The sequence below is a fragment of the Thunnus albacares genome, chromosome 15, assembly GCF_914725855.1.
Source record: "Thunnus albacares chromosome 15, fThuAlb1.1, whole genome shotgun sequence".
NCBI lineage: Eukaryota > Metazoa > Chordata > Actinopteri > Scombriformes > Scombridae > Thunnus > Thunnus albacares.
The window spans coordinates 12,100,932-12,113,297 of NC_058120.1; the positions used below are offsets into that span (position 1 = coordinate 12,100,932).

Here is a 12,366-nt window from a genome sequence, read left to right on the forward strand (position 1 = left end):
AGTAACATCTCAAATAGTGCAAGCTAATATTTGCTTCAACATAAACACTACTTTTCTGCCCAAATGAGAAAATCATTTCATCCCTTTCTTCTCTCATTAACTTAATCTTTTATTTATTTATTTATCTATTTATTTATTTATTTATTCATCTTATTAAATTGAGTCACAAAAAGTACACATCAAAGTGTTCATAAGAAATAAGAAAAATGAGCAAGAAGAGAGAAAATGAAAAAGAAATATAAGAGAGAGGGGCACTGGACTGAGAAAGAAATTCATTTTACTTTCATTACAAGCTTTTGTTTGAAAAATTGAATTCTGAGTAAATTCATCCTTGGTTAACAATATAAAGTAGCAGTGTTAATAAAAGTGTCAGTGTAAAGAGCTTTGGAAAAATAATCAGGGTTAGAGAACAAACTGATATTTACATATCAGAATTTATCCAAATTTAAAAAGGTTAATGAAAGCAACAGAAGGAAAGCTGCAGAACAGGTAATGAAATATTGTTAATCTGAGTTTAACAGACTGTGAGGCATATTAATTTGATTCTGCTGATGATATTTCCAGCCCTGCTGGGCTGTGCTGTTTTTAAGCTGTCCCCAGGTGAAATTAAAATGCAGTCACAGGCTTGGCATGACTGGGGAAACCTTTATTTCCAGTTAACTGTGTCTCCAAATTAGTGCCAAACAAAATGAAAGAAAAGTTACAATAGAGGTTGTGCTGAAAGAGTCCACTGCCTTATGTGTCACAACTCACTGAATATTTCCACTCAATCGATAGGGGCAAGAACCCAAATTCACGCCTCACATCTCAAACTTTCAGTCTAATGGGACTGACAAAGGAATTGCCTATTAAGCTAGCTTTGGCCAAACATATGTGTATGTACAATTCTTTGTCCCTTGGGTGCCATTAGAAAGGCCGACTAGGTTGGCCTCTAGTCCCAGTGAGGGGCTAAGCTGCTGTAATTTGCAGCTTCAGAACAGTGAGTAGAGACGGTCCCACCATGTGGCTGTGTCAGGGCCTTGCAGAGCTCCAATAATGAGGCAGGTTGCCTCATTAAAAGCCATGAGGCTTGCACACAAAAGAAGCTGACATCAAAAGCTTCCACGTTGCCTTTAGTATGCCTCTGCTCACATGCTTTTGACCAAAGTACTAACGCTGCAATATTAAAGTCACAAAAGATCTCTCTGCTACTGCACCCAGCTCCCTTTTCCTGTTGTCTGGCACCCAAAGGCAGCTGTGTGTTGCTGTGCTCTTGGGTACATTTGTCGGTGGTAACTGAACAGAGATCATAAAATTCCTTGTGGAGGATGCAAGTTATAGATAACTTACTTACTTACCACCACCTTCTCTTAACAGATTTTGATAAGCAGGTGTGTAGACCATAGATAAAGAAGTCACTCACAGTATAATAATGTTTCACTTCTTTATTTTTAGTAAACGGCAGGGCTCTAGGGATGGTGATGTCGGTCTGTTGGTTGGTCCACCACTTTGGTCCAAACTGAGATATCTCAACATCGATTGGATGGATTGCTCTGAAATGTAGTCCTAATGACTTGTCCTAATGTGATACCCTGACTTTTCCTCTAGCGCCACCATGAGATTTACTTTTGTGTTTGGGTGGATTGCTATATCATACACGCATCCATGTCCCCTAGAGGATCAATTGTAATAAGAAGTGTGTTGAGTGATAATTAGCTAGTTAGCAAGTCACCAGGGTAAACTAGATGTTAAACATGGCAAACATCAGCATATTGTCATTGTGAGCATGTTAGCATGCTGACTAGCATAGCACTGCTGTGCCTAAGTACAGCCTTGCAGAGCTGCTAGCATGGCTGTTGTAGTTCTCTTCTTGATAGCAGCAGAACAGTAACACACACAGAATTCTCAGCATTTTTACCACAGCTGCAAATTCTCAGTTAGCTGAATCAAACAAGCCCCCAGAAGTGCTTTAAAGCCAATTTGACATAGTGGCCAAACCGTGTAATTACAACTTTCGGGTCCGACAGGGGCCCACAAGCATTTTTCCTGCACACAATCATGGGAAAAGGAGCAGCTGTAAAATGGTGGATACATTTTTTTGAGCATCACAACCCATGTGAAATGACTTGTTTCAATATCAGAATCGCACAGCATGCATTCATCCGGGTAACCTCTTTACATCAGGAAGTGGCTTTTTTTGCTTCATGCCACTGCCACTGAGCAACTTTCATAGGAATGAACGGTCTGTATCCAATTCTCTTTATATATCATCCATGAAATCACATCATTACCTCCACAAAATAAGTTGAGCTGCAACTGATAACCTGCATGAACATCAGCAGCATGGTCTTCAATAGAACTTCTTCTTCTTCTAGACAAATTGACTCATCAATGCAGGAAAAGTACAGGTGCAATTAATAACATTAATGATGACTGAATGATGACCCTGGAATAGTGCACGATGGGTCACTAGTATGACTTCCTTGGACACTTGAATGGAACCAGTTCCTCTCTGCTTTACCTGCTATGACAAGTCAAAATGTCTGCTGTGAGTATTGCTCACCTAAAATAACCTGTTGCAGGTACGCCAGGAATAAACTAGTTTAAGGGTAAAAGGTCAAAATCCCCATTAAAGCCAGAGGGGACACAGAATTCATAAAAATAGATCCAATACAACTTTGTAATTTTTAATTATTTCTTTATTGCTAAGGGGTGTCCACTTTTCTAATACCAATGCATTTAAATTGCCCAGCTCAGTAAAATGTCTTGCAATCGGCAATATACAGTATATAAACATAAATCACATTTCTGCTGAAACAGTTTGTATTTCCTACCTGTGTAAAACGAGATAAACTCACATCTATACATGGAAGTGCTGGAAACTGGAAAGGAACTTTTTATGAAAGAGTCCCCTTTTTTCCAAACATCAGACTTCACTTACATGTTGGCAAGATTACAGGATCTTTTACTGGGTTGCTATACAGGGATTAGGAGATGCAACATCACAACCAGCCATTTAAAAGCATGTAATGTATAAGGTGGCTTGGAGTCAGGGACATTATGACTTCCATCTTTCGTAATATGATATATTATTCAGTGGTTTAAATTTCTGGGATTCCACACTGGTCATTTAAAACTGGAAGCGAAGATTTTCACTGCCATTGACTGAGCCATTAAAGAATTACTCCTGTCTTTCCTCTGTAGGCATTTTGCCATTTAGCTGTATAGAGTCACAGGGGGACTGATGGTGTGTGAGTGTGACAGGAAGCAGATGAGATGCGCTCTGACAGCTCAGCTCCACCACTGCTGGACAGCAAATGTCAGGAGCCAGACAGCATGTGTACAGACAAGAGGGGGAGTGATGAGTCTGGGCTATTTTATGGGTTTAAGAGTGTACATACGTCTCTCTGTCTGTCATGTTTGTGGTTTTGACAGACGTGTAAAAGTTTAAGTGTATAAACATCATGTGCATTGGCTTTAGGGTTGCGGGAAACTTCACTGTACTTCATGTACTGTACTGTACACTGCAGGCGCTTCAAGTGTGTAACCATCAACACATGGGTCCCCAGTTGCATCACAGTGAACTTTGGCAAGTCTTAGTGGATGTGTCGCCAGAAAAATTCGAAGCTCGTGAACCTCAGGCCATGAGGAGGTCAATGAGGTATGGCTGAGGATAAGCAGATAAACTTTGCTCAGGCATGAAATGCTTTCCAAGGAATGTGAACAGAGACACAGAGAGATGCAGAGAGATTGAGAACGAAAGTGACAGAAAAAAGAGGAGGCGGAAAAAGTGAATGAGTCACCATACAGAACACAAAACATATTCTTCTGTTCTCATGGAGATGAGTCACAGTGGATTCATGTACAATGCTGTTTTTGATGTTTTGCCTTTTGTCATATTGTTGTATGATCTCTGGCATTTGCCCTAAAACAGGTCAAATCTTGCCCTGTAAAAGCCACTTATGGAGAAATGTCACATAATTTGCCAAGATTAATCTAGATTTTGACTGTATCTCTACTTCTTTGCAAAAGGTGATCTTCTGAGCCCAGTAGGCTTGGAGCCTTGGCAGGTAGCAGTACAGCGAGAAACCTCCTTATGGCTTGTGATTTGGGTATTCAGCATCAGTGTGGCCACTGAGTGCTGCTGGAGCTCAATATTCACCTCTGTGACAGGGTTTAGCATCACAGTCTTGTGCTCTCTGGCCATTTCTGGCTTCCTATCAACACTACATCAGTTCATATGGGTAGTAAAAGAAATCCTGCATAATACATCATGCATCCAATTCTCTTTTTGCTGTTTTTGACATTTTAAATCCCAAAACATTATTTCAAAATTGCTTGGGAAACATAATTTCTCCAATGCATTAATATTTTAATATAAAACAATGATAAGTATCCACAGTATATGATTCAGAAATACACATTATGATGCCCATGGGCCTCATACTTTGTTTATATTTCACTTTTTTGCCTTTCTCCTTCCTCTTACTGTTGTGTCATTCCCAAAGGTTTGCTGATGAGTAATGATGTTCAGCTGTGGGGGCACTGCCTGAAGGTGGATCTGTGTCTTTAAAGTAAGCAGTCATATCTGTCAATGCTTCACCATTTCCCTCAGCTGCTTCATGCTGAGTTGAGTGGCTTATCTTTATTCTTTTTGACATTTAGTTGATTACATTCTCATTTGAGCATTGTTGCCTTTTACAAACAAGAAGCTAACACTGATTTTATTTTATGCTCATTTTATAGTACTTACAGAAACAAATACAAAACATACAGGGTGTGCAGCATTAAGTGTTGTTTAAGTTACCATGCTATTTTCTGGTGAGGCCAAAAATAAAGTAAATGTCCAACCTGAATCACAAAGACTGCTTAAAAGGTTTGTCTGGGTGTCACTGAAATGACAAATATTCTTGCCTGTGTAACTGTAGAGAAGACACTATCTATGTATTATCTAACTATAGGCTCAATTTGGTGAAAAACCTGGATTTACATGCTAAAAATAATCTCCAGTTTGCAGCATTTGGGTTATGTTTAGGTCACCTTTAGGCTACTATGACTCTACTTTGCAGTTTCTGGGGTGTCATTCATCCATTTGGCATGGGTCTGTCTGGAATATTTTCACTGTTGTGCAGAAAAAAACATGGGTTTGAACATCTGACAATATACTATGGTAGAGGTTTGGTTATGTATGGCCAACAGTCCCTAGAGGTATTTGTCACTTAATGTAAACACATATCATGTTTGGGGCATTTTCTGAAATTCCTGCTTTTGTTTTTCTTGGAAAGACAGTTGTTTGAATATTTTGCTCAGTGTAAGCATCACCTAGTGTCAGTGTGTTGAAATATACTGAATGTCAAATTATAATACAGTATAGATTGTTTTCTGCAGTGCATTTTAAAAGAAACTGAGGCAGGAAATTAAAGGGAAAACAGGGCTACAAGACCAGTAGCTGGAATTGAATTAGAGGAAAAGCTTGACAGAAGAAAAAATAGGAATAACAACAAGACAAATAACAAGAATAAGAGCCAGTTTGAGCCAGCAGGCTTTCTCTGAGAGTAACACTTTGGATCTAGCACAAAATATCAATTTAAACAATGTTTAAAGTTAGTACAGCGAGTGGCAAAGTATAGCAATGACACAATGATCCTAGCAAATGGACATTCTTCTCCAGTGATTGATATGAGATCGATATGAGTTTGAGAAGAATGTCCATTTCCTTGAGGTGAAAAATATATATAAATATAATATAAATGGCCCCTATTAAGATGATCTGGCATTCAAGTTGAAACAATTGGAACTTCCCAAATGCTGTACTCTCAGCAAAAAGCAATCCTGGCTCAAATCCACTGCAGTGATTTGGAGCGAAACCTTACAGAGATGCATTTGCTGACAAAGGCATTCCATTTTAAATGGCTTCAAACATCTGATGCACTCAGCTGCCTTGAATTCTTGTTGTTATGGGATGTTTGCTATAAGGTACAACACTAATGGATACAAATATTGGAACAAACTGTGAAGCACTCACTAAAAAGCACCTGAAATCAACATTGTGCAGGTGTCATTTCAACTGTATAGGGTAGATTATGAAAGCTGAAGAGTAGTTTCATCGTACTACATTATGAGCTGGTACATTTTGGTGAAAATAATGGTGAGAAGATCCTCTTGTCTCTCAAGATCGTTGATTTATTGCCTCCACAGCGTTACATATAGACACCAGTCATTATCATTGATTAAAAAGAACAAATGATGAATGGAGAATCACATTAGTTCCTGTGGAGTGACTCGATATCAGCTGACTTTCTGATTACCAATCACATTTGAACACTTCCCAATCACACTAAATCAAGATAATGAGACGGACTTGATCTGACAAGCTTTCATTATTATTCCAATTATTTCCTCTGCTGGTTGCTTCAACTGCATTGCTACAGTAGTTAATTGTTCTTTGTTCTTGTTCTCATCACCAAACCTGGTGAAGGCATCTCTCATCTTATGCCTGATGTGTATTCTGTAGCTCTTGGGAGGGTAAGCAACTCACAGTGTATTGGAGAAAAAGCAATTCCACTATAAACTCAATGATTCTTATCTGAAAATTCTCACTCTTTATTATTGTTTTATGAAGCGTACAACTCTTGAGTTATGTGTAACATACAGTATTTTACTGTGTTAAGATGTTTTCACTTATATTCAGTGTTAATAAACCCAATTGTGCACAACTGATTCTGTATCATCTGCATTCTGGATAAAGTACTTTTGGTTGTTCATTCACTTGTTGAGTTCCTCAGTATGTGTGTGACAATAAGTGACGTGCAGCACTGTGTCTGTAAGGGTTTGTTTTTGTGAAGAGGACAGTCCCACTGTGCTGCCAGTGGGTGGTGGATGGACTCAAATGAGGGGGCCGACAGTGATGACGTGCCATTGCGAAAACCGTGAAAGCTAAATATATAAAACAAACAATCCCTCATTAAGATGACAGAACAGCAGAGAGAAGTAGAAGCATCCTAAACTCTGAGAAAAATGTGGGTAGATTTTGTGATAAAGGAGGGTACAATACTACATAAATAAATGTTAAAAGAAAAAGTACCTACACATATCTAGCCACCACTGCATCCTTGGTTATGGCATTTTAAGTAAAGCTATGGCACATACTTCCCGACTTCTTTTGACTTTTAAACTTACTTGCACATTCTCATTCAGGTGTCAGCGAGACATCTGTTTGTCATGCACTTCCTGCCTGCCCTTCATCTGACTCATCATTGCGAATGCAGTTGGCACAGCAGTCCGTCAGTGCCGGCGAACAGGTAAGAGGCAGCCCTCTGAGCATCTCTCTTTAATGTCGGAGCTGTGGTGTCGAAACAAAAATAATTACAAGTTAATGAAGCTACAGTACTCATCTGTATAGCTAAATAATTTCCCTTTCTGTTTCTCTGACTCTCACATAATATAACACTATGTCCCACAAAACTATCAGAAGGTCAGTCTCACTGCTCACGTACCAGTATATTATATAAACTGATTTTTCCTGTGAATGACATGGCATCGGAGTGATTTTAAGTCTCTTCATTCTGAACTACGCCTACAGGGTCAGCAGGCGTTCTCACTGCTAGAGGCAGAAGACTTGTTGTTCAAACCCACATACGAAACTGGGTCATGCTGTTTTTGGTAGCAGGATCTAATAGTGTCTTTTTGGGCCACATTCACAATATTTAAGGGTGAATGTTCAAATTAAAAAAGTTTTATCTATGAGAAAGCAGACTGTTCTGTGAAAAGTTCCCACTGTTGAACAGAAGTCTTTGATTTCATAATAAGTAATAAATGTATAGCACAAGCGCTTTGATGTCATGTCTGTCCTCTTATTTCAGAGGATGTGTTCATCTTTGAAGCAATAATTTATATCATTTTAACTAAAGACAGTGGTGGTGCATTTGTGTTTGTCTTGAGTGCGTCCTCTTTTTGAAGTAGACAAGGTTTTGATTATAGTGGAGTAAAAAATTCAGATGAGTAAAATTCACTCAAACAAGCTTCTAGTCTATCTTTTAAATTACCAAAACAGGAGCAAAAAGTTGTGTTTTAATTGGGTTTGGAAGATGTAGATGAAGTTCTGGGCAGTGTTGAATGAATGTATGGGAAGCAGTAGTTTGGTCAGAAGTAGCAGCAACCTTCATGCAGTCAAAGATATAGAGATGCAGTAAAGGTCCCAACAGTTCATGTGGGGAAAAAATCTACTCTATAGGTGTTTCTCTGACAGAAAGTAGAAAACAAAATAACATCACAGGTTTTAATGAATGGAGATAGAATAGGCTACTTTATTAATCTGAGTGGAAAATTCATCATAAAACAAACAACATAAAGACACTCAGAGAGGTGAATAAAAGACCAACAAGATTAGGAGTCTGACCCATACATAAAAATGGACATAGCGAGGTGTGACATCACTCAGTGGTTTTCATTGGAGCTGGTTTGAAGCCCAGAGTTGCTGCTCATGGTTGGTGCCATCTTTTTTGTTTGGGGCCAGGACCTTCTAAATAAGGAGTGTGCAGTGTTCCCTTTCACGCTCTGGAAACACGCCCCGCTACCTCAGACCAAAGCTAATGCTAGCTTACTAGGAATTTGGTCTTTAACCTTGGGATAACATTAGCTACTTTACTAAACTGTGCTAACACGGCAGGTATCGTAATTAAGTAACATTACAGAAATATACAGCAAATATACACTTAAAAATACTTCTGCATCGGCTTCAGTCTCAAGCCATAGTGTTTGCCGCTTGGTCTAGCCACACTAGAGGCTCTGGCACTGGTAAATCGTAACATCAGCATGCTAACATGCTCACAATGGTAAAACATGCTAATGTTTAGCAGATTTAATGTTCACCATGTTCACCATCTTGGTTACTATGTTAACATGCTAACATTTGCTAATTAGCACTAAACACAAACTGCAGCTGAAGTTGATGTATGGGAATGTCATTATTTTTGCAGGTGTTTAGTTATAAACCAAGGTATAAACAGATTAAAATTTTGACCTGATGATGTTACTAGATGAAAAGTTAAGAGATCACCAAATATATTACAATTCATGCTTTGGGCACAATGGAGTTCTGTAGAAGATGTCATGGCAATCCATCCAGTAGTTGTTGAGATATTTTAGTCTGGACTGATATACCAAGAATACTACCCCTAGAGCTGCTAGTGTGGCTAAAAACATAAACAACTTAAATATAGAAAACCTAGTGCTATAATCTAACTCTAAATATAATTAATAGTGCCTGGTAATATGCTTCACATCGTTAGTGCACATCATGTGCAATACTATAGGCAATGATTTATTGTAATTATTGATATATAATATATTCAAAATAACTATACAATCTATTGTATTTTATACAGTTACATACACTGTAATATACAGAAATATACAGGTAAATAGTATATAGGTGTATATATAAGTAGATACAGTTATGATATAATGCAGGAATGTGAGGTATCATAATACTGAAGATATCATGGTTGAGCAATAAGGCTTGCCTGATTTCCCGGGGCAAGCAAAATGCCCTGTCAGGCTAGTAAATCTAGAAACTCACTTGTTGCATATAAGTGTGGTAAAAATGTGTTAAAAATTGTAAAAAAAAAAAAAAAAAAAAAAAAAAAATCAATCATCATATAATAAATGATGTTATCGTTCTCTGGCACACATCATAGCCCCCTCCCCTTGCATGCATCAGAGAATATTGGCGTGCGCTGTTGGCCAATCAAGAATTGAGAGGGCTAGCAGTGTGATGTGTGAAACAAACATCCCTCAGGATTATGTGAGCACTGTCAAATAGAGGAATCGGTGGAGCATATAATTTTTTACTGCCATAAATACTCTTGAGAACAAAAAACATTAAAGAGGGAAATCAGGAGGCCTGGAGTTGAAGAAATGAGTCTAAAAAATGTATTTGCCATCGGGTTAGGGAGTCTGTTCCATTATTTGAAAGAAACTGGGCTTATCAAAAGAATTCAATGTTCAGTGAAATATAGGGGATTTCAATACACAAGAATGTTTGTTGCTTTGCATCTATGACACTCTGTGTCCTTGTTCTGTTTCATTTACTTAAATAAAGATTAAACATGACAATTAACTTTAATCTTTGTTGTTATTTGATAACCGCTAATAAATAAAAAACATTAACACTGAACCCCAGATATTGGTTGAGCTTATTAATAAACAAAAATTCACAATTGAGGATATGGTTTTAAAAGTGCAAGTAGGCAGTTAACATTATTGAATGAAAAGACACATACATGGTTCAATAAATCTTCACAAAACTGTTATGATCATCTACATTCTGTATGTCTGAATGGTGTAAATGTTTCATGTCTTTTATTCACCACTGACCAAGCAGAGAACATGACTGCAAAACTTCGCCTTGCAGGAGAAAACAGTCAAGCTACATTAGCAGAAACTGTGGCTGGTAGCTTACAGACGTCCACATTGAGAAATAGTGAATTCATTCACTGTTGCGTGTTTCACTGAAATATACAACTTGGGATATTGCATGATAAAAAACAGCCCTTGTATTAGAGTTAACATAGCATGTGAATAAAGCAGATTAGAACAATGTCCTGAGGATGGACACGAGAAATCATCTCACCAGGGGTAATAGCAACAAGCTTTGTAATCTTAGACTTACTGAGCTGAACTGTGAATATGAACATCTCTAAAGTTTAAACAGACTCTTGTTTTTGACTATCAGCTTGAAAATGTAATAGTAATAGAGTTGTCCCTGTCCACAGTTGTCCTTGTCCTTGTCACTGCTGTATGGAAGCCCATAGGGGACTTTAATAAAATCATAATGTAAACTGAAAATGTAATTCAACAATAGCATTATAATTTTCCACTTATGTACATGTTATTTGAGTAAAACCATGACCATATTAAAATGAAAATGGAAAAGCTGTTTGACGTTTCATTTCAAAAGTTGTAGCCCACTGTACAGTGGACAATATTCAAATGTTAATACACATTTGAAAATTAAAATACAATATAAACCATGTAACATGATTTTCCATTTATGCAAGCAATATTTAAGTCACAATTAAAATTAAAAAGCAATTTTCGAACAAATTGAAAATGAAAATGGCATTTGACATTTTATACAGTCATAGAACGCCCATACCAGTATGTGAAAATTTTCAAGTTTACATTATCATTTTAATAAAGTTCCCTATGGGCTTCCATACTGCTGTTTTGAAGGTTGGATGGCATGCCTATTCTCTTTAAGGATTTTTCCATCTCTCACCTCAGAGAGAAGCAGATGGAAGCATTCAGCGGGTGGTCCTGAATTACAGTAATTAAAAAAACACAGACAGCCCTGCAAAGCCAGCCCAAAATTAGAACAGGGCAGTGCCCAGACAGAGAGAGAGTCAGATAGAGAGAGATCAGATGTTGAACACCCGTTATCAATTATTTTCAGTCTCTTTTCTTTCTTTTTCTCTCTGGGGTCAGGCAGGGGTTAGCCTCATTGAAAAGGTGTTTAATTTTTTTCCTCTTCAAACAGTGGAAATTTGGCTGCTGCTGATAAGATTCTCTGTGGCATTAACCAAGCTCATCTGAGGCCTTCACACCATTTTTGGTGACCAATAATTGAGACGGATGGTGACTGGACGACCTGATAGAGAGTCTGGACATCTTGTACACATCGTCCTCAACAAGATCTGCCTCAGTATGCACATCAGTGTGCACACATATCACACACCTGCAACAAACAAGGACAATGGCGCCTTAGTGATGTCAGCGCCATTAATTAACTCTGTTTGTTGTTTTCTTTTTGCAAATATTCTCTTGTTAGGGTTCACATTTACCGGTGCTGTATGAAATTTAACTTTATTTATTCCCTGTATTTATCATGCTTATTATTCCTCTCACACTACACACTCATATAAAGGAACACAAACACTGCACACACTCACACGTGCTCAGATCAGCTTGAGTCTTGTCCAGACAAGGTCACTGTCGTTGACGCAGGAATGTCTGAAGAGTCGGTGTTAGATGTCCTTAAAGGAGTGCAAACCACAAGGCCACAATAACAGCTCAATCAGAGCTGCCTGCCACCCGGTCCTCTTTGTCAAAGCAACATTAAAGTTGTATTGAGTTGTTTAGGGAGGGAGAGCTCATGTGCCAGCCAGGCCCAGCTGATTGCTACATGAAGTAGGTGCACAAAGCTCTTGGTTCACTCATTTACTGTTTCTCAGTGATATGGATACTGCTCGGACTTTCAAGATTCTAATTTTGGAGAGGAATTATGTATTCATGACTCTAAACATAGCTTTCATCGAGCAGCTTTGATATAACATTGGGTTGTTTTTTAGATTTAAAAACCCCATAATCATCAAGGGTATTTGTGCG

General features: G+C 38.1%; 1 protein-coding gene across 4 annotated transcripts in view; it reads left to right on the forward strand.

The window, feature by feature from the left end:
* chrm5a (cholinergic receptor, muscarinic 5a) overlaps positions 1-12,366 on the forward strand; it is a 30,582-nt gene that overhangs the window by 5,263 nt on the left and 12,953 nt on the right. Inside the window, exons 3-4 of one of the 4 annotated variants that reach the window (XR_006407350.1) lie at positions 7,177-7,280; positions 7,562-7,727. The gene's annotated coding sequence lies outside the window, so the exon portion shown is untranslated. Of the gene's footprint in view, positions 1-4,493; positions 4,609-7,176; positions 7,281-7,561; positions 7,728-12,366 lie in introns of those variants that run through there. The other 3 variants (XM_044374745.1, XM_044374744.1, XM_044374743.1) reach the window with 3 other exon arrangements.